Raw genomic sequence first — 19,092 nt, 5'->3', positions numbered from 1 at the left:
ATCTGAAGTAGGAAAAAAATGTGTATCTAAAATACGAGGATGGGTATGATAGTTTTGAGAGTTTTTGAGAATTAATTAATAAATCACAACAAAAGCTGCCTGATGCAAACATTCACAAAAGATCAAGTTCATGTTGAGCAGGAGAATTGAACCTGAGTGTGAATTTCCCTGCATGAGAACAACATAAACCTGCGGCTGCTGCTGCTGCTGCATGTGGAGTCTTGTTTCGAGTGTGGGAGTTAAGTGGCAACTCGGGTCCTCAGCTGTGGGCTATACACTGTACAGTGTGATGTAACAGGAAGTAGTGGGTTGCCTTCCAACGTCAACCTGACAGCAGTGTGTGTGTGTGTGTGTGCGCGCTGAGCTGAGCTGCGCTGAGCTCAGTGAGCGCCGGAGATCTGCAGTGTGCGCTGCTCTGTGCCGGAGCAGAGGACGCGCGACACTTTGCTTGGCGGGTGGATTTGATCACGGTCTCGAGGAAGAGTCGCTTCTCCCTGCGCTGCTGTTGGATTGTACTCTGCGGTAGGTGAGTTGAACGTGTGTTTCTCTCGTGCCGCCTTGTGCGCATTGTGGCGCCTCGGTGTTTGTGTGTCCGTGTGCAGTATCAGCGCAGCGCAGCGCAGAGCAGACAGAGCGCGGAGTTGACGGTGCATTCTCTGCATCGCTGTGTCTTTATCGAGGTGATTTCAACGGTATCTGCGAGGATTTCTCAGCCCAGGAATGTGCACTCACAGACTCTGCTGCTGCTGCTGCTGCCGCCGCTGCTGCTGCTTCTGCTGCTTCTGCGCTCCATGCATTATAAGCAGCAGAGTGAGCATCCATAACTGCCTCCACTTAATGCACATAGCGGCTGGAGTGATGCGGTATTTGTGCGCAAAATCCATTTTTTTTAAATAAGAATTAAAAACAAAGCCTGATCCATGTGAAAGCGCAGATTAGGATTTAGGTTCTCAACATCAGTGCGTTCACGCAGGCTCAGCTGCTGTGTCCACCTGACTCCACATCCATCCTTTCCGTAGATTAATAATCTCAGATTGTTGTGTATGGTGGATGTTTTTACGGTGATTGGGTTGGGAATCAGCCGTGACTCGGCTTTCTTCTCTTCTTTTGATCAAAGTAGTGGTCACTGTTTGCTGCTGAACCATCTGCATGGTTACGTAAGCAGCACATTTGGACAAGCTGGAAGTTTGTGGGCTGGACAGTGAAAGCCTAAAAGGGGGCCACGATAGTGAATGATGGTGGTGATGTAGGTGTAGGATGATGATGATGGTCACCACTGGCAGTACACTGTGTGAGGAAAGACGCACCAGAGTCATTACAGAGGAGATGACAGCAGAGCATGGTGCTTCATCACACAGTTTGAGTTTGTGGCCATGAGGGGATTCTTTCAGTCAACACCATCTGATACCAGGGCCATCCCTTGCTATTCTGGCACCCATGGCAAGATTGCCAGTGTGGGGGGCCCCCCCCAATGTACAGATCACCTCAATGGTTTTGAGATTCACACATTCAGATCACACCAAGTACACGTCTGATCCAAACTGAATTAGATACCGATCACAGAAACCACAATCTGAGGTGGTTTGAGGAAACACATGGCCACATTCCTCAGCACCCATGAACCCAATCCATCCTCGGCACAGATTAGAGTCTGACTCTTCAGCCGACGATGTCTGATCTGCGGCAGCTTCAGGTTTGCAGCTGTGATTCACACGTGCACACAGACACACAAACTGACATCAGACACATCTGCACAGTCAGACTAATTACAAACACAATTGGGTTCTTGCAAAACAGACTGTCGTGTCTGTAGCTGGGTCTGATCGTATGTGTCGAAGGCATCCAGGAAGCCTTTTTAATGTCAGGTGTGAACTGATGAATTTTTGAGCAACATCCTCATTTATAGCCAAACTATACGTGACGACGTATAGTTTGTCATGTCTCCTGTGGCCAATGAATATTTGATCAAAGTAGTCGGCAACATGTCCAGTTACATATCAATTAATCATAAATCCCTAATGTTGTTTATCATACACAAGAATCCAAAACCACATGAATGTAAGAAGAATCTTCTGAAGCAGAAGTTTGGTCGCTTTTTTGCCTTTTTCTCTACAGAGCTCCCCCTACTGTTTCAGGGTACATATTTTTAGGACACCACTTCATTGTCATGAAAACTCACCGCTGGTGCTCCCCCCTCCCTTCCCCTCCTGGCCATTCATGTTTCTCGCAAGAACCAAGACTTTGCAAGACCTCCTGATTCTGGGCACTCTGGGTCGGTGGCCCCTGATCTTGCAAGGCTGGTTTTCCGCTAACAGACGGTAAGTGGAGTGGAGACAGCCCCCAAATCTCCCCACAACAAGCCATTTAACCATCACAATGACTCCAAAGCTGTTAAATTAGGGTAAAAATCCTGCTTAGTTCTGCTTTAATCCCAGGCAGTAAACCTAATAAAACTGGGTGTGCCAAATGTTTCATTCAGTGTCTGAAAATACAGACGTTTTGCGATCATCTCCTCTGTTTCTTCAACAAAGCCTTTAAGAAGGAATTAGCCTCTTCCTCTTTTTGTGGGTTGGTAGAGGGGGGAAGAATGTACAATAAATATGAAGCCCATGCCATTTCATTTTCCACGTTGTTAGCAAGGAAAGTGAATTTTTACAACTCTGGAAATCCCAAAAACCTCCCACGTGTGATATGTGGTTGCATCAACAACTTCCAATTGACAGGGCGTACACACTAAATACATGAGTTGAATGTGTAGTGCCAATGTCGTGAGATCCACGGCATTCAACCAAACTGTCATGCTAAGTGTTTACTGCTCCGGTCCAGAAAAACAACTATTAAATGTGGTGGAGACAAAGGTCCTGGCAGCATAGCTCCCAAAGCCTTGGTCATCTCCATGGTTTGTTAAATGTATTCCTAAAGCAATAGCACTTTAAAAAGGTCCAAGATCCTCTGTTGTAGGTATGATTTTACTTCTACCTTCCATTGGGCAGCTGCTTTCACATGAAAAATGACTGGAAATACTGTATGCAGACATTATACGAGTCAACTAAACCAGTGCTGTTGTGTGGGACTTCCTTCCCACGAAGAGTGCTGGCAATCCACACTGTAATGATGAGTACAGAGACCACCACATTCAGCCCCGAGAGTAATGATGATGCTCGTGAAACTTAACCCCCCCATAAATCATGAAGGCGCACACGGTTTGTGCACCCTGCAGCTCACCGACTGCTGTGTTCTCAGTCCCGTTGTGCTCCCTGTGAGAGCTCACACATGCTGTTTTTATAAATAAATTTTAAAAAAAAGGGACGTGACCAATTTCGTCCTTCAAAAGGATTACATGTACACGATAAGCTTAATTGTGCCTCAGCTCAAATCGTATCAGCAACACGAGGATACTATTATATTTTTTGTTTGTACCCTTACCTCAGACTGACATTATCATGTTACACAAAAGCACAATGATGAACATGCACCACTTTCAAAGCACTCCCCTCAGGTTCTGTGTCCAGTGTTAGGCAGAGGTTGGGTGATTTCAAACCGTATTAGTGTATATTTTCCACTCATACATTATGAAGCATTATTTTTCTTCCTATGTTCAAGTATCAGGGAGAACAGATCATGGAAAACAGGCATGTAACATTATGCATAAAGTTTCTTGCTTGTCCAGTAGGAGATAAGTTTTCTTTGGAAGTAAAACCAGAAAGTTGCCTTCAGCAGGACGATCTAGTCTCTGCCACTTTTTGAGCAGCTTGTTACCCACTGTGTCTCCTACTGTGTTCAAGTCAAACTCATGAACTTGTAATTAAAACGTGGGGAAGCTGTGTCAGGACATCCTGAGCTCGGAGCTGTCAGAGAACTCTGGAAATTAGATTAGATTAATCCCACATTAATCCCCACGTTTGTTATTGTTATTGAATTCAACACTTATTACATCTGCCAAAAAAAAGGTCAGAGGTAAGTGACTAATAGAAAAACAAGGGAGAGAGAGAGAGTGAGCGGTTAAAGCAGAGACAGTAATGCGGATGATGTCATTAAAAGGCGACCAGAATGGAATACACTCTTTAAACTCTATAGACATAAAGAGTGTTGGGAATGCTATGGCTATTGTAAGTACACTAATCAACAAAATATATTTTAATATTAAAATCACTTCATTCCTCCTTTTATTTTTGTGTCAACAGGTTTAGTTTGACCCTCTTTGACCCACTGACATCATGTAAACGCATGTGAAAAGCATGTGTGTGATTAAAAGTTGCAGTGGGCTGCAGAAAACCTCCCTTCTTAGGCATTCGTAAATTGCTCCGATAGGTCTCCTGATAATCGGCAATCGCTAACGTTGCCTATTAACGTGTTGCAGTAGCAGCTGAGGAGTGTTGTCCGAGTTCAGAGGTTGGCAGTGTGAGGTGCAGAGCTTCACAGAGGATACAGGGCAGTGGGAAGAGGCTGTGTGTGTTATGTTTTCTCTGTGTGAGCTAAACAAATTGTCAACAACATAGGCTTCCTGGTTTACTGTGTGGGAAAGGGCTTCTGGCGTATAGAATGGAGTAAATGGTCCCTGTGAGACTCGGAGTGTCTCTGCTTTGCTTCCAAAGGTGAACGTGGAAGTGCACTGTGTAATTGTTACTCATGAAGGAGTAATGAACCAGAATCATTTTGCAGTCTATAAGGTCTAACTGCCCTATAATGCCAAACTCAGTTCATCTATTCTTGGAGATTCTTGCGGAACATTGTGTTAATGAATATTGTGACACAGGAAGCGCAGAGATTTCTGGTTTTGAAGATTTCTCTTTCCAGCCAGTGCACTGACATCGAATCCTCCATCCTATCCGACGTTTTCTGCTGCCATGAGCACATAATCTGTAGCAGGCATTGCTGTTGGATCTCCAATTAGCCAACTTAATCTTCTGTGAAAATGGGACTATTGTTATTGTTAAACCCAAGATGCTGTAAGGTGTGCCAAAAATATCTCCAGATTATTTTAGTTGATTGATTAATAACCAGAGTCCTAAATTGCTTGGTTCCTTTTTTAGAAAAAACCCCCCACAGTGTATTATGGTTTATATTCTTTATAGTGGCTATTATCACAGCTCCTTGTGTGGCCTGTATGAATAAATTTCTCTGTTATGGCATAAATATCTGCTCTGTGATTCCTTGAAGCCAGAGCCCTAAAGTCTGTACATATAATGAAGCGTATGTTTGTACTTTTACAGCTGTGCCTAAAGCTTTACATTATGCAAAAACAGTGCATTTATTTTTCATAATATGCATACATTTCCATTAACTTTCCACTTATGCAGATGCTGCAATGTTTTCAGTTTAAACCCCACTTCCATGAGGCTGTAATATCAATGTGTCTACCCCGTTACATATTCTGTATGAGAGACAAGCCTGTTTCCATTAAAATGTATCCCAACTTTTAACCAATTTTTCAAAACGATTGATAAAAGAAAAATGTGCATTTATATACGTTTCCATCCACTGCTGTTAAAGCAAAAAAAATGACCATGATTTATGAGAGATTGAGGAGCCACTGTTATCAGCAAGGCCAGTTTTCCAATTCCAGTTTATTCACAAAATAAACTTTCAATTACAGGCCGCAAACTGTACAGTGTTTGGGTCTGATGATGTGGTCTGTTGCACCACCCACTGAAAATAGGCACTTCGACACATGGGGGATAGCTGTTAGGTAAGATACTGAACCTAAAAGGCCTCAGTTCCCCTCTCAAAAATGTCTCAACCAGAGGAAAAGAAAAACAAGGGTCTGCAGTGGAGATGAGTTAAAATATAGATGCTGAAAGCAGAGAGGAAGCTGACGACATGATTGGGACTGCAGTAACTCAAAGTGGGTAACCTTAGCAAATTTTACAGTTTACTATTTTCTGTGTCCAATTTAAGTAAATATAAGGTGTACACATACGATAAATTAACCTTTTGGTTATGGGCTGTAAGTTGAAAACCATTGTGAAATTGTAACCGTCACTGAGAATAACTAATCCGGTAAATACATCCTCTGTTTGCACTGCTGGCTTTTAAAACTGTAATTTGTCCACATGTTTGGATTCTACCCGAAATTATAGCTCACTAAGCACATCCAAGCAGTTAGAGTAAATGCTTTTGTTACACCAGGTCATGGCATACGAAGAAACCTGAGCCTGTCGGTAATGATGTAAGCAGCTCTGTTGGAGGTCTCTTGGAGGGCCCACAGCGAGCACACGAAGGACTTTCCTCCTTGGCTTTCTCCAGGATGTCTTAAAACAGCTGTGAATTTGACCGCGCTCCAGGTTTATTTCGGTCATGGCAGTTCCAGTAGGGAACCACACATGCAGGCACACATACACACACACACACACAGGGACCTGCTCATGTATTGTTGACGTAAAGATAGTGCTTTCATTTTACCTGCATTGATTTAAGTGAGTGAACAAATACATGGGATCTCCATTGCCCCTAGGGGGGAATTGCCTTGGTCAAGAGTTTGTTAAAACACATCGACCACATACTGGAAACATGCAAGACAGCAAAGTCTCCTAAAAAAATGATGTAGTAGCACGATGCACTTTTAGTCACATGTCTATTATACGGAGAGGTGAAGGATATTCGGCAGCAACCTGCAACTTAAGCAACATTTATTGGTGCATTTTGCAGCTGAATATCCCTCTTCTCCAAGTGTGCTGGGGAATCTGTGAGCATCAAAACTCAAACAATGTTTAGTAAGCCCGATCTTAGCTTCCCTCCACTGGCTCCCAGTCTGTTTTTGTATTGATTTTAAACTTTTAATAATTGTTTTTAAAGCCCTCATTGGTATCGCCCCTCTGTATCTTTCTGAGCTTCTGTGTTGCCACACCACAACCAGAGCCTTAAGGTCTGAACAACTGCTGCTGGAGGTTCCTGAAACCAGACTTAAGTCTAGAGGTGACAGGGCCTTTGCCACGGCTCCCCCTCTATAATAGATTTACGTTAGATTAGAGATTAAATCCTCCTTTAAAACCCACTTCTTCTCTCTTGTTTTTACTGATTACTGTAATTTCATTGTTTTTATTCTCATCTATTTATGTATTTTTGTATACTTGTGTGCATGCTTCTGTACAGCACTTTGGTCGACTGCTGTCGTTTGAGTTGAGTCGATTATTGAAAAAAACAAGTTGGTCCAAAATGGCAGCCTCTGCTGAACTGACCAGGCTCCTGATAACGGCCGACGTACAATGACGAAGGCTCTGCCATGTTCATGTTTCCGTGCGCCTCGTGTCTTCTGTAGCTCTGCCGCATACATATCTCACCTAATAAACTAGACAATATTACAGAATGTGAGTCACGTGCAGGTTTTAGTAATCCTCAGCTGGATATAATGACACTGAACACCAGGAGGATTTGTGACTGGTGCTTGACTAGCGTGCAGTGAGATGCCAGAGGGCATCTTTCCTACTTAATAATTTTTCCATATCCAAATAAAAATCTGAGAGCGTGTGTAAACACCCATTTAAAGTCCCGTGGCAGTTTTGCTTTGGCATGAAAAAAGTCCATCTCCAGCTGTATGCCAGTTTAATGACCACACAAAACTAAAATCTGTGAACAGCAACAGCCAATTACAACGCGTATATATCAGACAGAAAGTGGACAGAGAAGAAAGGGCCTCCTAGGAAAGCTAAAGTGTAAAGCCCCTGACAAGAAAATCTAGTGACCTGTGAAAATGTGGTTCTACGTAGTGGAAAGGAATTGGTAGAATTAGCCGCTCTTTCCCACCAGACTGTACTGTATTACAGCCCGGGGTTATGTACAGAGCACATGCTCAGCAGGTTAGACTATTTTAAAACACAGCCTCAAAGCCCTACAGCTACATCAAAACATTTACACTAACACCAAAGAGAATTAGGAGAAGCTACGCAGGTGCAAAACGATGCCTTGTTTATTTTTATCCAGGTATTTGCGCTATGTTTTCCGCTGCGTGGACCAGAGGCCACGGGAACGGGATCCTTTCCTACGGTGAAAGAGCCATGCTGTGCGTGATGGCTGTTTGTCATCACATTTTTAAATGGCGGTGGAATGGTACAACGGCAATTCAATACAAAGGGGAAGATACCTGCTGTGCTCCTCTTTAGAAGTAATTATTTGGAGATGGAGTGAGTCCATGGTGTGACAGATATTTGAGTTTTATTTAGTTAAGCAGCTGTCATGATACTGTGTCTTCTCTTTGTGTTTGTGAGCTGTGACTGGTGCCATGTTTAGGGGGTTTTCAGACATTTCCTCATGGATGCTTCATGGAGAAGCGCTGGATTCTTCTGTGACTCATGAACCTAAACTTTACTAAGCTGTTTCCAGAACATTTCTCACACATCACTGCCATGCTGCGCAGTATGACTCACTATACTGCTAAAAAAAAAAAAAGAGGAAAAGATTCAGTTCCATATGTTTGTTATAACAAGGATGTAAAACCATGAGAGAGATGGTCAGTGACGCATTTGGCCGGTGCTTATCTCTGGTTTCTAGGAGTTTTTTCTGCACATATTTCTACGCTTTTACGCACAGAGCCAGTGTCTGCGGAGAGATGAAAAGGCGGTGAAGGGTTTCAACTCAGGTGATTGCAGTGGAGCAGTGGTTCCCACACTTTTTATACCAAGTAGAGCTGAAACAATTAATAGATTACTAAATTAATCGACAACTATTTTGATAATCGATTAATCGGTTTGAAGATTTCCGATTGTGTAAGCTTCTTAAACAGAGTATTTTCTTTATTTCTTTGCTCTGGATAACAATAAAGAAAAGCATTAAAAGTTAATCATTTTGGTTTGACAAAACAAGACATTTGAGAACATCATCATTTCCAGGTTTGACAAACACCGATCAACATTTTTTTTTTAGGTTTTTTGATATTTTATGGACCAAACGATTAGTCGATTAAAAAATCGACAGATTAATCGATTATGAAAATAATCGCCAGTTGCCGTGAAAATATTGAGCTCTACAAATAACTGGATTTATTCCCAATCAGATTTGTTCCCTCATCATCAAAATTCCTCAGCTCCACTCTGTTCACATACCCTGGTTTATACTAGAACAGCCTTTCTGATTTTCTTCCAAGTACCACAACTGAACCACCTACTCCAAAAGACAACCACTCCAAACACGAGGCCATGTGGTCAAGAACAGACTCTCCATAACTAATCTCCCTATAAGATGCTGCCTAAATATTTGGAATATACTTGAGCACAATTTGGCAGGAGAATAGTGTCACAGTTGTCACTGTGCGCGACCTGCCCGGTACCAGAAAGCAGACAGCTGGTGAACACAGTGGAGCAATTATCAGCTACAGAAACATGGTTTATAGTGAGACCAAAACAGAATCTAGAGAAACTCTAGGTTAACCCTGTTATATAATGTGATGTTAGTGTTGTGTTTTCGGCTTGTTTCACTGCCTCTAAGTGGGCAAAAAAATGTAATAGATACAGCTTAATGTTAAAGCCTACTGCACTTACCAGATTAAAAAAATGTGCGTAAACGTTTGATTTCTGATGGGAACTGAGCTTGACATTACATTTACATTGACCATTCCACCCTCGGCACACTTATAATGATTGTGGGCGACAGTCTCTGTATTGTTTGTTCCTTGGGAAACTTGGGAAGCTGCAACGTCTGCTATTTGTCCATCAAAGCCTCAAGAGCTTGAGGGGCCGCAGTGATGTGGTGACAATATTTAGCACTCGTTTCTTCATTTTCCCATGATCATTAGAAGTCTTAGAATGCAGCCTCCGTTCTCGCTGGTCCTATAGTTGTAAGTAAAACCACGTGCTTGCCCCAAGAATGTTGGCTTGTTGGCAATGAGGGTGTGAATGCAGTGACATGTGCAGTTAGACATCTGGGTTGCTGTACAGCGCAGAGCCTGTGGAGCGCAACCTCCCCTTTGCCATGTTAATGCAAAGAACATAGCGTGCATCAGCGAGGGCGGGTGGTGAGAGAGCCGACGAGGTCTCTCTACATGCAAACAAAGACAACTCCTTCTTCACATCTGTATGTGATTGTTATTGTTTTCCTGACATCTGGTGATGCCCTTGGCAAATTTGGAGGTTTGCATGAGGTCTGCCCAAATGTCCTGGCCTGGCCCGGCCTGTCTTAGTAACACCAGTGACTGAGAGGTTAAGCTTTGAATTCACATGAGAGAGACAGTATTATTGCTATACACTGGTCTTGCCACACAGGTGACATCAGTTACCAGTTTCACTGTCGATTCCGACGTCTTGAGACATCTTCTTAGGAGGGCTATGAGATATTTTTAATTAAAAAATAAGTTATTTTCAACCTGGGCCGTGGCTATGGGCAGTTGTGGCAGTTCTACTAAAAGTGCTTTTTCTGAATTTGTAAATTCTGAGGCTTTGGTAAGAGTCAATTCCACATGTTGTGGGATTTCGTTTGTTGTATGAAGACGAAGGCGGAAATGTGAAGACAGAGACAACCAAAGAGACATTAATTTGGGAGAGGTATAACTACGGTATAACGTCTGAAACTGATGTGGACAATGTCCTTGAAACATCTGATGCTTATGGCCATGCCAACTTGTTTGAGTAAAATGATTTAGTGCACTTACAAAAAGAAGAGTGACTGAGGAAAGAGAGGGGGAAACGAGCAGTAGAGGGAGAAGTAATTACTGCACAGATGAGATTCTGGGAACTTCTTGCATTTCTGTATGTGCTCTCGAGACTGAGACTGCTTGGTAAGACGCCAAGGGATGCTGCCAGACTGCTGAACAAAAAATATGCACCTATGAATTAAAAAAAAAAGAAAGAAAAAACGATCTCAGGGCATTTTGTTAGTACCATTCATTGACACATCAGCATTTATATACATGTAAAGAGCCTGGATTGAAATGAGAATTGAGAATTCCTCTTTGTTTTCAATGTGTTCTCAATAATTAGTGGCTAGAAATCACTCACACTTTGTATTTATTTGTGTGAAATAAAAGAGGTGAGACTCTCACACCTACGTTGTTGTGTATTTTCAAATTAGACATATGGACGCAGGCTATCATCACGCTCATTAGCGTGGAATGGTGCGCTGCACTCAGCCAGGGTGTTTGTTGTCGAGTCGTTGATATAAGCATAGATGATAAAGACACGCAATCTGGTCCACGTGTTGCACGTGCTGCACATAAAGCAAACCTGCACTGGAGCCTGCTGTGCTGTGCTTCTCACGGTCTGTGTGCAGAGGATGTTGAAATAGCTCACTGATACTGCTATTGTGATACTGCCTACGAGCTGGTGTACCAGCACACTATTTCCAGCTGATCACAGCTTCTTCTGAGAAAGAAAGATTTATTTTTTTGATTTTTTTTCCAGTATGGTTATGTAACGTCGCTCCGCAAACACACAGTATGGCCATGTTTGTAGAGACGTAGATTGTATTCCCTTCCATTCATTCATCAGATGTAGGCCTCAGGTGCTGGATTGCTTCCAAAGTATTAATAAATAAATGAAATAATTTCTTTTCTGTGACTAGGATATCGGGGTGAGTACCTCAGGATATGATGCACGACACATGGTCCACGATACCAATAATAACATGATATGACGATTCCGTGATAATCAAACATATAGCGATACGTCACGATATCTGTCAAACTGAAGAAAAAAAAATCTTTAATTCCATTAAAGATTAAAAGTGCTGGATTTTTCTGTTAATTCACACCATAGAGAACAAAGTTCATAAAGTTTATGTATTGAATTTTGATGGGGCATCTCTTAACGTAGATCTCTCCGCCATTATCCCAAGCAGCGCCGCCACAAGGAGATGTCAAGTAGCGACACATGGCAAGTTTATTAATTTAAATATCAATATTTGCGCCCTATTTGTAGGCTTGAATCACAAGGCCTGTCATGCTGTTTATTTCTTCTCGGTTTAGCACCACTGTGTTGGGCAGACGACAGGTGAGTTACCACTGTGTGTGTGTGTGTGTTTTGAAAGACGTCAAGGAGCAGAAAAGGGGTGAAAATTGTCCAAGTGGGTGTCCTGATGACATCATTGCTCGAGCCCCCTCGCTTGATAAAAGAGGGGAGTACAAACACTGTGACAGGGAGGAACTCGCATGCAATAACATGAACATGTGTGCAGGCCAGTTACGAAAAACAAAGAACAGATCACAACACACACACACAGAGTGGGAGTGTGACCTTATTCTCTGCCCAGGACTCCATTACTCCACTATGTGTTTATAGTTGTTGGCTGCTATTTTAAAGGCTATATACAAGAATTTAAAACAACAAAGGTGCAGTAAGCAGAAAATTGTTTGGGAGTAATGATCAATATTTCATAATAACCTTTCACTAATTGTAAATCAAGTGATCTGAGGTTTGCAGCAGCACCTCCTCTGGACCAATTAGAGAGAGTGAACATGCTCCTATCGGCTGTAATAAGCCACTCCACATTAAGGTCCCTACAGGGCATCAGTGTGACATTGTTTGTATAAGGGGCCCATTCACATGCAGGCCCCTAAAAATGCACGAAAAACCCAAGGAACAAGCCAGAGGCGGTTTTTAACCAAGGCGCTCGAGGTTTGCACGTCCATTGTTACTAAGCAACCAGAAACCTGGGAGCTGCAGAGATGACCAGCCTCACTGAATTAACATACTAAATGAAGAAATATAATCAAAGACTATGGATTATCAGCACTGCATTTTGCTCACAGCAGCTTTGCTGCTCGATGTGAGAAAAGAAAAACTCGCTGTACTCTCTGTGGAATGCAGGAGGTTCATCTGGATGATGGAGTTTAAAGGTTTATTACAGTGTGTGAAAAAAGGCCAGTTTGACCCCGAGCATCAAAAGAGGTGCTGAAAGCTGCTTCCAAAAGTTGAGATAGTTTCATCTTTCAGCCTGTTTTTAGGGGTGGGAGTCACAGGGTATCTCACGATGCGATACATGGTCCACGATACCAATAATATCACAGAATGTAGTCAGATTGTTGTAATTAGTCATGTTTTGCCCTCTTGTGCTCGGCTCTAACCAGATTGTTTTTTTCATTGTATTCCACTTAAATTGTCTCGTAGGTTTATCAAAGACGCATCCATTGTTTTGCCACAGGCCAGATTCATTATTCATTATTATTAGATGACCCCTAACACTACTGTAGCATTGTGGGAGAGCAAACATATGATCATGAATGATAATAAACAGACAAGCAGAAGCAGAGTTTACATATTGATCACTGTGCCTCTGCGTGCACGGACATAATCAGTTCCCATGGCGTGTATATCCTATATCCTGCCATAGAAGGAGGCAGTAATGATGTTATGGGGTCTCACTGGCTTAATAGACATCCGAATGCCACTGCGTGGAACTTGGGAGTATTGGGCGCCAAACATCCTGCGAGGACAAAAAGGATGTTTACAGCAGCAAGGACCAGAGCCTCTGTGGGATTATGTTTGGAGTGAGTGATAAGTGCAGGCAGAGCTCTGGCACTGGGTGAGAAGGCAGCAGCTGTTATGCACAGGCTGTATTTTTTTTCCCCAGGTAGGTTTCTGTGCACTGCCACACATAACAGGTGATGTCAGCCCTCGTGTGAAGTGAACATCACAAACCACTTGTGTGGAACACTCTCAGGTACTACAGATAATAGTGGACCACCCACAGTGTGCACTGCTCTGTGGTCAGACTCGGTTCAATCCAGCAGATCAGTCATCAAGAGGTGTGTCCATCTGTTACAGGTTTGTTTCGCTTAAAGCTCCAGACTCGAGATAACGAGAAATATTCATCGAGTACATGATCCGTTTATTTATTCTGGGAGTTTTTCTAATGATATTTCAGCCGGGTGGTAATTGAGCAAACGTTATTTATTTAGTTTAGTCGGTTTTTTTTTTTTGGTTTTTTTTAAAAGGACCAATGTGTTGGATTTAGTGCCATCTAGTGGTGAAGTTTCATATTGCAACCAACTATACACCCTTCGCCTCATGCTCCCCATCCAATTCTACTGTATATGAGAATGTTATCAGGTAGCATAAAAACATGAAAAGCCCTCCCCTGTCTGATTGTTAAATTTGTCCATTCTGGGCTACTGTAAAATGGTATAACTACATGAAAAGAGGACCGACTTCCTGTGTAATATAAAGTTTGTTTCTGTTATGATCCATGTTTCAGTCTTCAGGCAATCATTTTGAAATTAATGAAAATGTTTGGTTTAAAAATTCTGGTTTTAAACCTGAATTACCTGGTTTCTTCAACTTTCACTCAAGAGCAAAATGTAATATTTAAAGATTTTCCTTCTTTTTTTATTCATTTTAACACACATCTTAACACAATAAAATACTACCAAAACAATCTGTGCAACCACTGCCCAGATCCTGAAGACCCAGTGCTGGATTCCAAATCCAAACAATCCTTAAGCATAATTTCTCAAATTTTACATCCAAAGTCTTTCACATTTACCAAGAATAAAAAATGAGATAATGACATAATAATCTGTACAGTTTAGACACACACACACACACACACCCCCTTGTCAGTGGCTGAATATCCACATTTCTTTTTTAGGAGTTAAATTGCATTGATAGACTTCAACTGCAAAAATACTGACCGATAAATCAGTTACACCAAACTAGAGACTAAAGCAACATATCAGTTCTCAATGGTTGTGTATTTTTAGTGGCATCAGTTGCCAACTGCCTATTGGCTGAAATGAAGGAAGACTGAAGGTGAAAGAGGATTTAACATCAACTGAAATCCAAAGTCAACAGCCTCCAGTTTATTCCTGGAGGTCGCACAATGCTTAGCCATCCACTGTATAAGGGGACAGACGAGGACAGTCACAGCTGTTTTCAGACACACGTTCGTCATAAACACATACTCACTGTTAATGAGCAACACTGAGACCCAGATAGTTTTTCCTCAGGGGATCATAGGGGGAAGCAGACCAGTGGATTCTGAACTTATTGAATATAAATCCAGTGGCATGACAGCGTTGCAATAGGCAATTATTTGATAAAGAAATGACTATTAAGTAGTTTTAGGGCTGTAAAACGTTCAGACCCCAGCGTTCCTCATTAGAGTGTGTGACCCGAGTAATGTGCCAGAAGGTATTGAATGGCGGCACCCAGTGGACTATGAAGTATCGTAAGGACAAATTATTTTACACATCCCACGGTATCCACAGCTGCCCATGTTCACATCAGCGAGGAAGTTTCGAACCGAGGCATAAATCTGGTTAAGGTTAGTCTAGGACATCCCGACGCTTCCTGCTTTGGAACCGAAATCACGCTGTTATGAATTAGTCAGGCTCGGATGTCAAATTTACTATCATTTGGTTTCAATGGGGAGAGAGAAATGAAAGGAACAATGGAAAAAAGACTGAGGCATTTTTTAACAACAAACCAGTCTCCATTCACTCATGGAACTCATTACCCAAGACTTTATCATTCACAACAATGCTGTGGTCTTTTCTACTGACTGTGGAACTTTGTGTCTGATACAACCCACAACGATATTTGTTTATCCTTTTATATAATAGTTTTCACAGGCCATCAACAGTATTTAATACATATTCCTGTCTTTTTGGCTTTACCAATCACGTCATCCTTAAAAAAACAAATGAATAATACGATTTCCACATTATATGGTATCCCACGTCCAAACCGGCCACAGACCACATGGCCATAAGCCAGCAATTCCAGTAACATAATGCTTCATCTGTGTAACAAACACATTTCTACCATAAAGGAAGAAATTCATCACCCACAACATGACTCAATTAAGAAACTCTCTTGTTGTGTCACAAATGAAAGTACACTCTGCTTTTCTCAGCCTAAAACAAGTCCACACAGCTGGTATGATTACTGCAGCATAGCAAACATGTGCAGTGCACACTCGCGTTCGGGTCACATGACCAGCAGTGACATAGGTGTCTCATTAAAGACGGTGCTTAGTGAAAGTATTGATGTGATATTTAGGGTTCACAGGTCATATTTGGATTTTACCTCTCCAAGTATTGGACTGACACTGAGTATCAGAGTGGCTCATCATTGTACTCAGTTCCCTTGTAAGTCGTTTTGGATAAAAGCGTCTGCTAAATGACATGTGATGTAATGTAACTATCTGCTCAAAATATCACATTATTTTTCTATCACATATTTATGCTGCAAAATGTCAGGAAGGAAGCTCAAGCAAATTAATTTGGTTTAGACGGGAGAGATCAGGTTCATTTCCTTAATAGGTCATTTCAGAACAATGACAAAATAAGGAATAGTTAAAGAAATCACTGGGTGGGCAATCATTATATAATGTCTGTTCTTTGTTGCCGTCATGGCTTTATCATCTACATTATTCCACTTATGTACAATACTCGGCTTTTGCCAAGGAAAAAGCAGAGCACTTTGGCTGAGTAAAGCACTGTGTGTGTCTCTGATTGTGTGTTCGCGTGTGCGTTGCTGTGTGTTTGGTGTTTTGCAGAGCAGCTGATCCTCTTCTGGCTGTTTCTAATTTGCATGTCACTATAATGTTTTACAGTCCCACTTTCAGTAGGCCCCTCCCTCCTCCTTCCTTTCTTCCTTCCTTCCTCTCTCCCATCCTAATGTTGTTTTAAGTGAAAACAGACGAGTGGAGGTGCTGGGCCTGTCCCCCTGGTGACAGAGCATGCAGGGAATCAAAGACAGTGGAAATCCCTCAGTGATGTTTGGAGCGATGCCCCCCTTTCCCCCTCCCACTTTGCATCCTCGTGTCTCTGGAGGCTTAATAACTTTTGAGCTGTACCACTTCAAACACGGAGCTTAAGGATGTGTTTAAAAATCACATTAGTGAGAGTTTTCTGGTCAGGTGCAGGCTTATGAGCAGTTGAGGCCAGGGCGGAGCTTGGTCTGCCCGACAGCTGCTATTTGAACACATAATGAAATTATGAATTACTCATGAACACAGTGATGTAAAAGGTGGAACTAATGTTGCTCAGTGTTGCAGCCAAATGCCTTAGTTGGAATACAGTCTTAAACATGGTCTTTGACTACTATATCTTGGGTTGAATGTGTCCCCTTGTCCAAGCCTGGTCCTCCAATTATACTGGCCTGGAACGACTGAGTGGAGGATGGTTGAATGTTTTATGTTCGTATAAAACAGCAACATTCTGGGATCAGGTAATATTTTCAGGTCATAGGTGATAGGAGACACTGAGTGAAAGAGTCATAGATAAGAAACAAAAACTAGTCTTTTTATAACTATGTCAGGTGTCTCAAAGTCAAATGATCTGGGGTCCATGTGAACTTCAAGCCTGGTCACATTTAGCCCTCGGGCCGCTATTATGAGACCACTGTTCTATGTGATTGCATCTCCAGTTGATGGAAGGAATGTAGAAAAAACCTTTTTGTGGTGCAAATTGTAATTATTTTCAATATTGATTATACTGCAGGTTATTTTGTCAACCGATTGATTAGATGTTTGGTCTGTAAAATGATACGAAAATGTCATGTGTATTTCCTAAACCTCGACATGATGATGCCATGAAACGATACCACTTTTCCGCTGGATATTTACAAGTTGTTGATTTCATTTCTACATCATAATGAAAAGCCCCTTGATGTTTTAACGCATTTCTTCTTTTTAGCATATTTTGAGCTGCCACTGGCTGTTATAAAGAAAATAACCATGTAGCTTAAATAAAAAATAACTGCAATAGTGTTGCAGTGTCGGTGTTTCATTCCTCTACGTTTAATTAGACTTCAGATGTGATGGATGTCAGTGGTGATGTATTTTTCCTTTGGTGTATTAGATTAAGATGTGATGAAATCTCTCCCCTGAAAAGAGTTGTAATCTATTCCTGTGTTAAACTACATTTGTCCAAGACAAGTTTATTTTCTTTTTTTGTTGCTTGTTCCTCTGTTGATGTTTTATCCATCATATTGAAAAGGTATAAAAGGTAGACAAAACCTGCTATGAATTGGAGGATTGGAGACAGTGGCACAGTCTAAAAGACAGGAGGCTAAGACAAAGAAGCTGAGATTGTTGTTGGTGTAGTGACCGGAATGGACAAGAATAGACATTTTATTTGAGGGCCAGCTCAGGTTGAGATGCAGAGAAAAAGTATGTTGAAGATGGAGCAGGAGGAAAAGAGGAAGACCACAGAGAAGGTTCATGGGTGACGTGGAGGAGGACATGAGGACCAGAGGACACAAGGGAAAGGACAAGATGGACACAGATGATCCAGTGTGGCGACTCCTAAAAGGAGAAGCTAAAAGACGAATGCCTGTCAAGTTGACTGTCAGTGGTGCTATACACATATTGGGTCTCCAAAGTGAAAACAACATGAACTGTTTGTTTCTACAGATCTTTTCCTCTTTTAAACCCAAACATTAAAGACAGCAGTTCTGGCTACCTGAACACTAGTGGCTCACCCACTGCTCGGCAAAGCACATTTACACAACCGGAGGGATAATGTTTCCATTTGTGTCTCATCTGCGATACAGCAGCAGGAGCAATGACATCAAATCCCCGCAGCCTGCAGCTTGGCAGCAAACACCTTTCTGGGATTTCTGCTTAGTAGAGACACCATCATCACCTTTGAAAATAAAATGTGTTCTTCAAAACACAGGATCCCCAGGATTCCTGGATGAGAACAAACGGAGATACAGTTCACAAAACACGGCGGCGGCGGCAGCGAGAGCGTTAAGTCTCAGCTGTGCTTACATGGCTTATGTCAGGGAAGCAGATATTTCTTTGATTGCTGCGCTTTGGTTGAGCCAATTCCAACAGCGTATTTTGTCGGCTTTGTTGTTCTTTCATCAGGCGAAGACATTAGCATTGTTGGTACATTTGACGCCAAGTGGATCTCACATATTCAGCCAATGACAACATACTAAGATCAGATCAGGTGAAAATAGAACAATTGTAATTGTTTATCTTATGAATCATGGTGTGACATCTGCTGTAGGTCATGGAATATTGTTCAGCACCAGTCACTATACTGTGGTTTCTACTCTATCTGCCTTTTCTTAGGTGTCTATTTTCTCTGTGTTATTTTTGACTTGTGCATTTTCTATTTCTGGCCCATAAACATGCGGTTGCCTGTTGCATCAGAATAGTCTGAATCATTTTCAGTGTACAAATGGGCATGAACCCCTGGCATGAAATGAAATG

General features: G+C 41.9%; 1 protein-coding gene across 2 annotated transcripts in view; it reads left to right on the top strand.

Moving 5' to 3' along the window:
* Positions 1-343: 343 nt before the first annotated feature.
* Positions 344-19,092, top strand: part of calcrla (calcitonin receptor-like a) — a 34,035-nt gene continuing 15,286 nt past the window's right edge. Inside the window, exon 1 of one of the 2 annotated variants that reach the window (XM_058616258.1) lies at positions 344-522. The gene's annotated coding sequence lies outside the window, so the exon portion shown is untranslated. Of the gene's footprint in view, positions 527-19,092 lie in introns of both variants that reach the window. The other variant, XM_058616250.1, reaches the window with a different exon arrangement.

Source organism: Solea solea, chromosome 2 (assembly GCF_958295425.1).
Source record: "Solea solea chromosome 2, fSolSol10.1, whole genome shotgun sequence".
Taxonomy (NCBI): domain Eukaryota; kingdom Metazoa; phylum Chordata; class Actinopteri; order Pleuronectiformes; family Soleidae; genus Solea; species Solea solea.
Note: the sequence above shows the minus strand (reverse complement) of the source record. Positions and strands in the feature narration are given on the sequence as shown.